Raw genomic sequence first — 6,156 nt, forward strand, 5'->3', positions numbered from 1 at the left:
CCACCTCCCAGACCCTGCCCGAGCTGCAAACAGACTGGACACTGAAAGGTTGACTGCCCATCCCGGACTACAGGCCCATCCCTCAAACCTCTATGTGAAGGGCAGGCCGGTCCACAGGAAGCAATCCCTTTGCTTGAACTTCTTGGCCTTCTAGATGACTGACGCAGCCTGGACTGGAAGACCCCCATCACCTTTGCCGAGCCCAGGGTAATGCTACAGGTAACAGGTAAGTCCATTTCCTTCTTAAGTGGACATGGAGGCTACCTATTCTGTATTGCCTTCCTACTCAGGACCTAGCATACCTTCCCCGGTTTCAGTGATTGGAATTAATCGTAATCCTTCCTGTCCTAATCAAAACCATCCTTTAGCCTGTGTCCTTGAGGGACATCCCTTTTCTTATTCCTTTTTAATCATACCCTTGTGCCCAGTACCCCTTTTAGGATGAGACATTTTTCAGACTGTGGGGGCCACTCTCCAACTCACTGGCTCCCCTCACTCAAGCCCATCATCCGCCCACCTCCTACTGCCACTCCTAACCAACACCACGCCCTGTCTTAACTCCTCGCTCCAACCCCCATAATCAATGCTACACAGATCTCCAACCTTTTACAGGCCTTATTACCCAGGGAAGTTGCAGTCATGCACTGCCAAGGACACCAGGCCCAGCATAATGCCGTCTTCCAGGGCAATGCACGGGCAGATACAGCAGCAAGATCTTTAACTAACGCCAAGTTAACCCCTATCCCTGTTCTCTTCCTTACCACTGCCACACAGCCTGTATACTCACCATCAGAAAAACAGGCCCTATACTAAAGAGGGGAGCAGAATCTAATCGGGGCTGAATCTTCCTAAATAACAGAATCGCCATTCCCCAGGAACGGGCCCCTAAAATTATTGCTGAAATCCACCAATCCTTACATATAGGGCTTGAGGCGTTACACTGCTTTGTACAGCCCCTCTTTTTCTCACCAGGTCTACAACAGACAATTGAGCAGGTACACAAAGCATGCGTTACTTGCTCTAAGGTCTCACCTCAGGGAGGCTTAATGCCACACTTTCCTACCCACCAAATGCGTGGCAACCTACCGGCCCCAAACTGGCAAATTAACTTCACTCATATGCCCACTCACAAAAAGCTCCGCTACCTCCTAACTTTTGTAGATACTTTTTCAGGTTGGATTAAAGCCTTCCCCACCTCCCAGGAGACGGCAGACACAGTGGCCTCCCTCTTAGTTCAAGACATCATCCCTCGTTTTGTCTTGCCTGCAACCATCCAGTCAGACAACAGTCCAGCATTTATGGCCCAAGTAGTCCAGCTAGTTGCCAAGTCCCTCAACATCTCCTGGAAACTGCACATCCCCTACCACCCTCAGTCCTCAGGTAAAGTTGAATGGGCTCATGGCATCCTCAAAGATCATTTGGCCAAACTTACCATCGAGGTAAACCTCTCTTGGCCCACACTCCTACCTCTTGCTCTAGCCCGGGTCACAGCCACCCCATGGGGGCCAACGGGCCTCAGCCCCTTTGAGTTGCTATACGGCCGGCCTTTCCTGGTCTCCCATAACTTCCAGGTACAACCACCTCCACAGGCATCCTACCTCCCCTTCCTCTCTCACCTCCACCACCTGCTTAGGGAGCATGCAGACCGCGCCCTCCCTGTTGTTCCAGGACCAGAAAACCCCCACCCAGTGACGCCTTTCCAACCAGGCAACAGCATTCTCCTCCAAGAGCTCAAACCAGGATCTTTGCAGCCCAGGAATCCTGGACTGGGGGCCCCACCACCAGGACCCATTATCTTGCACAGGCCAACTGCCAAACAAGGAGCTGTCAGTCTACTGTCTCCATCCTCATCCCACACGATAAAAGCACCATACTCAGTCACGATCATGGGTTTCACTTTCGGCACAGGCTGTGTTTTCTATATGACCAAATCAAGGACTACTGTAATTGGTGAACACCACTTATGGGGGGTGCCCATACAGCTCTTATGTTATTCACAAGCCACAGCCTCCAAGCTGTCCCAACTGCATGCTCACTTGCTTCAGCAGTGGTTCCTTAGCTCTCAACATCTGCGACCCCTGGCACAGCCGTTGGGATGCAGGAGCCTCCGGTAAAGTCTATAAAGGTTATACCTGGAGCCACCCTAACTAACCAATTCAAACCCTCAAATAGCACCTCTTAACCTTTTTCTTGGTTAACTTTAGTACAGCAAGGAGCCAACATGTTAAATTTAACTAAAGCCATGAATATAATCAACTACTTTTTATGTGCCTCCCTCAGCAAACCCCCCTTGGCTGCAGTTCCCCCCTGGAGCGGGTTCAATCTGTCACAATCACCTATGGGGCCTATCACCACTTTAACGGGTATCCCCTTGTTCAAAGTGCACTCTCAAAATCTCTCTCTGCTATGGGATGGCCAACAGCTCCAGCTGCAAAACCGTAGTAAAAGTAAAATCCTCCCTTTATGCACCTCCAGGAGGATACTTTTGGTGCAATGGGACCCTAACCAAAGTTATTAATGCCTCCCTTCCCTTCCCTTGCGTGCCTGTCACTTTGGTCCCGCAGCTAGAAGTATACGGGCAAGCTGAGTTCCTATCCCTCATTGCACCGTCCCCTAATCACCGGAGCAAATGAGCAGTCTTCCTCCCAATAGTGATTGGCCTCTCCTTAGCGTCTTCTTAGCTTAGCATCTTCTCTAGCAGCAGCTGGAATAGGGAGTAGCGCCCTGGGCTATGGTGTCACCTCAGCCACTCAACTAAAAGACAAGCTCCGTGTAGCCATTGAAGCATCAGCCGCCTCTCTAGCCTCCCTCCAGCGACAAATCACGTCGCTGGCCAAGGTAACTCTCCAAAACCGATGGGCCCCAGACCTGCTAATGGCAGAAAAGGGAGTTACCTGTCTTGTTTCTTCAGGAATAGTGCTGCTACTATGTCAATGAAACAGGCCTTGTAGAAGAGAACGTCAACATTCTCTATCGCCTCCAAGAAGACCTCCGAAGAAAACAGAACGCACCAGCCTCGTCTCTCAACTGGTGGCAATCCCCCATGCTTACCTGGCTAGATCCCATTATCACCCCCATTATAGTTGTTTGTCTTTTGCTAATGCCAGCCCCAGTTTTCCTCAGGTTTTTACAGGCCGCATAATGGAAATTTCCAGGGTAGCCGTAAACCAGATGTTGATTCACCCCTGTGTCCGACTCCCAACCGAGGCACCAGCCAACTGACTCAGCCCCTACTCAGCAGGAAGTAGCCAGAAAGAAGTGGTATCCTATATAATCAAAAGGGTCGGAATGTAAAGCCAGTTGCCTCACCGGGAGCTCGGACATGCCCACCCCTCTCCGTGCCCAAAAACTACGTCACCACTCTGCGCTCGGCACCAAGCCCGCCGTTGAAAAAACCTGGCCAAAATTTTTAAAAAGCCCTGCCAAAATCTGCCCAATAGCATTTTGCCCCGTCCAGGTCTTACTCCCCCTGGGCAGCCCGCTCTCTGGAAATCCCGCCTACCTACCAATAGCAGCTTGCCCCGACCATATCCTGTTCCCTTATAACCAATCAAGACACCCTCACTCGCTATAAAAACACACGCCTCAGGAAGCCACATGCAACTTCTCTGGTCCCTCTTTCCCGGACCACAGAACCTCGCCAGGGAACTGAATAAATTGGCATCTAGTTTTCTTATGCTAGTCTCAGTTTCCTCATTTTAAACTCAGCAATAACTCTTACAGTTACATTTGATTTGACATGGCTATTAATCATGTTACTATCAGAAGTTTAGAATCGATTGAATATGCCCTTGCTTAGTTATATAATGAACATTGAAAGCATCCGTCACCACCCTTGCTGATAGTATAGAGGCTTCTGTGTGCACTGCAAGAAAGGACAGCTACATGGGTCTGTGGAGACATTTCTAGAACCGACCTAGAGGCAATTCTTTGATAGGATCTTAAAGCCTTTCCCTTTTTTGATCTTATTTCATTGATATCAAACAACAATCCACACTGTCTGGAAAAGCAGCTCAGCCTAAGGATTTAATGAAGGCATAAGGGAGTGAGGTCAAAAATGTGACTGGTTAACATTGTGGAGAATCCTCTGGAACAAGGACCCAGACTAGACAAGTTATGAAAGTCTCCTCGGCACTACAGGGAACCATGTATGGGATTCAGTGTTGCATATTGGTGAGGAATGCTGAATCTGGAACCTGACTGCTAGAGTTAGAATCCTGCCTTGCATTATCTAGCTATTTGATCAAGAGCAAGTCGTTAACCTGTTTTCAATTTCTTCTTTTGTATAATAAAAATAATACCTAATCTATATTTGTGTTGTTATTATTATTTGTTGGTTTATTTAGAGAAATGTATGGAATGTAGCACATGCTCAATAAATGTGAAGTATACATGAGAAGAATTCCCCAAGTACAAAATTATTGTTCTAACATACGAGTCTTTGAGGGCCATGAAGAATACAATTTCCTTTGGCACACTTTTACTTAATTAAATTCTGTTCAGGTATATTTCTAATAAAGTTATGGAGCTTTATTTCTGTATTGCTGACCAAAATTTTAACATTGTTTTCTGGGGCATAGCTCTAGGATCTGCTTTTTTTAGATGGATTGTGATGTTTCAATTATTTTGTCTTTTTAAATTCTTCTATTCCAAAATCTATGATATATATGAATTTCTCTAATTAAAACAATTTTGGTTGCAATCAGTCTACAATTAAATATACCAATACTTCTTGAAAACACACAAACTTTCCTAATTTAAGCAATTAGAACTAAACTTGTTTGAGTAGATTTTCTTTTCATTACTTTCAAAAAGCCATTCACTAATATTATAACCGGAAGAACTGTCTTCTGAAATGGCTTAATTTGAGGTTTTAAATTTGAGACACAGATTGATTGTTTCAATAAGAAATCATAAACTTCCTTCTATACTATCTGTCTTAAACAGGTTCCTGTGTTTCAGTTAAGAGGTAAACTAACTTCAGTGTGTAAAAATATGCTTAAAAGTGTCTACCAACTCATGTAGTATATTTACAGAATGCCAATGAATTAATATAATTGCATAGAATTTTTAGGTGAAGAACCGATTCCCAGAGTCATAAGTTCTCTAAGCTCTACAGATACATTATAGTGACAGTCTTAATTATTTAGTACTCCCTCTGTTCCTGCCTTTTGCCCCTTACCTTTATTTTTAATGACTTTCCATTGTGGACTGGATGATATTCTCTACCCCTGTTCCACTGGGTTTGCCATGTGTCTTGTTTGCTTTGGTCAATGGTTTGTAACCGGAGATGAACACAGAGGTTTGAAATAGATTTGCACACTGGGGCTTGCACCCTTAAAACCCTGCCATCTCCCTAAGGCTATGATTGGGGAGGATGAGAGTTATGTGGGTAAAAGTGGAAATTGCTCACTTCAGCCTTAAGAGTGTAGTTGCTTAACCCTCAGTTAACCATAAAAATATTGTATGTCACCAAGGTTTTGTTATTGCAGCATTGCAATAACACCCTGCTGATACATTTTGGCTAAATATCACCTAATTAAGTATTTTCCTTAGGAAGATGTGGAAAGGTGATATAACATTATAATTTGTGTTCTTAACATTCATCCATGAAATATAAATATGCACGCAAGCTTTTTGAGACATGGAAAAAATAATATCAAACTCCACAAAGATCTGTGTTTTTGAAAAGATTACTTCATGGACTGATTGTCCTGAGAACTGCAAAGCACAGTATTAAAGGCTCAAGTAGAAAAATGTGGAAATAATACCAATAAAAAGAAGTTTATAACATGTATTCTGTTATAGCATAGGTGATATAATTTACATGTTTTGAAATTAAACACAAAGTCATTATTGTATTCAAATTTTATGTATAGTATATGAGATTATTATCATCAAAGTTAATAGAGCACCACAATGTACACCTGCAATTTTATTCCTACATCTGGATGGATTTTAACGTTTGGATTTTAATGTTTGGATTTTTTTTTTTTGAAGTTTTTTTTAATTTTTATTTTTTTATTTTTTTTTCCATTTATTTTATTGCATTTTAGGTTTGGGGGTACACGTGAAGAACATGCAAAATTGTTGCATAGGAACACACGTGGCAGTGTGATTTGCTGCCTTCCTCCCCATCACCTACATCTGGCATTT

The sequence above is a fragment of the Cebus imitator genome, unplaced genomic scaffold, assembly GCF_001604975.1.
Source record: "Cebus imitator isolate Cc_AM_T3 unplaced genomic scaffold, Cebus_imitator-1.0 Scaffold190, whole genome shotgun sequence".
NCBI lineage: Eukaryota > Metazoa > Chordata > Mammalia > Primates > Cebidae > Cebus > Cebus imitator.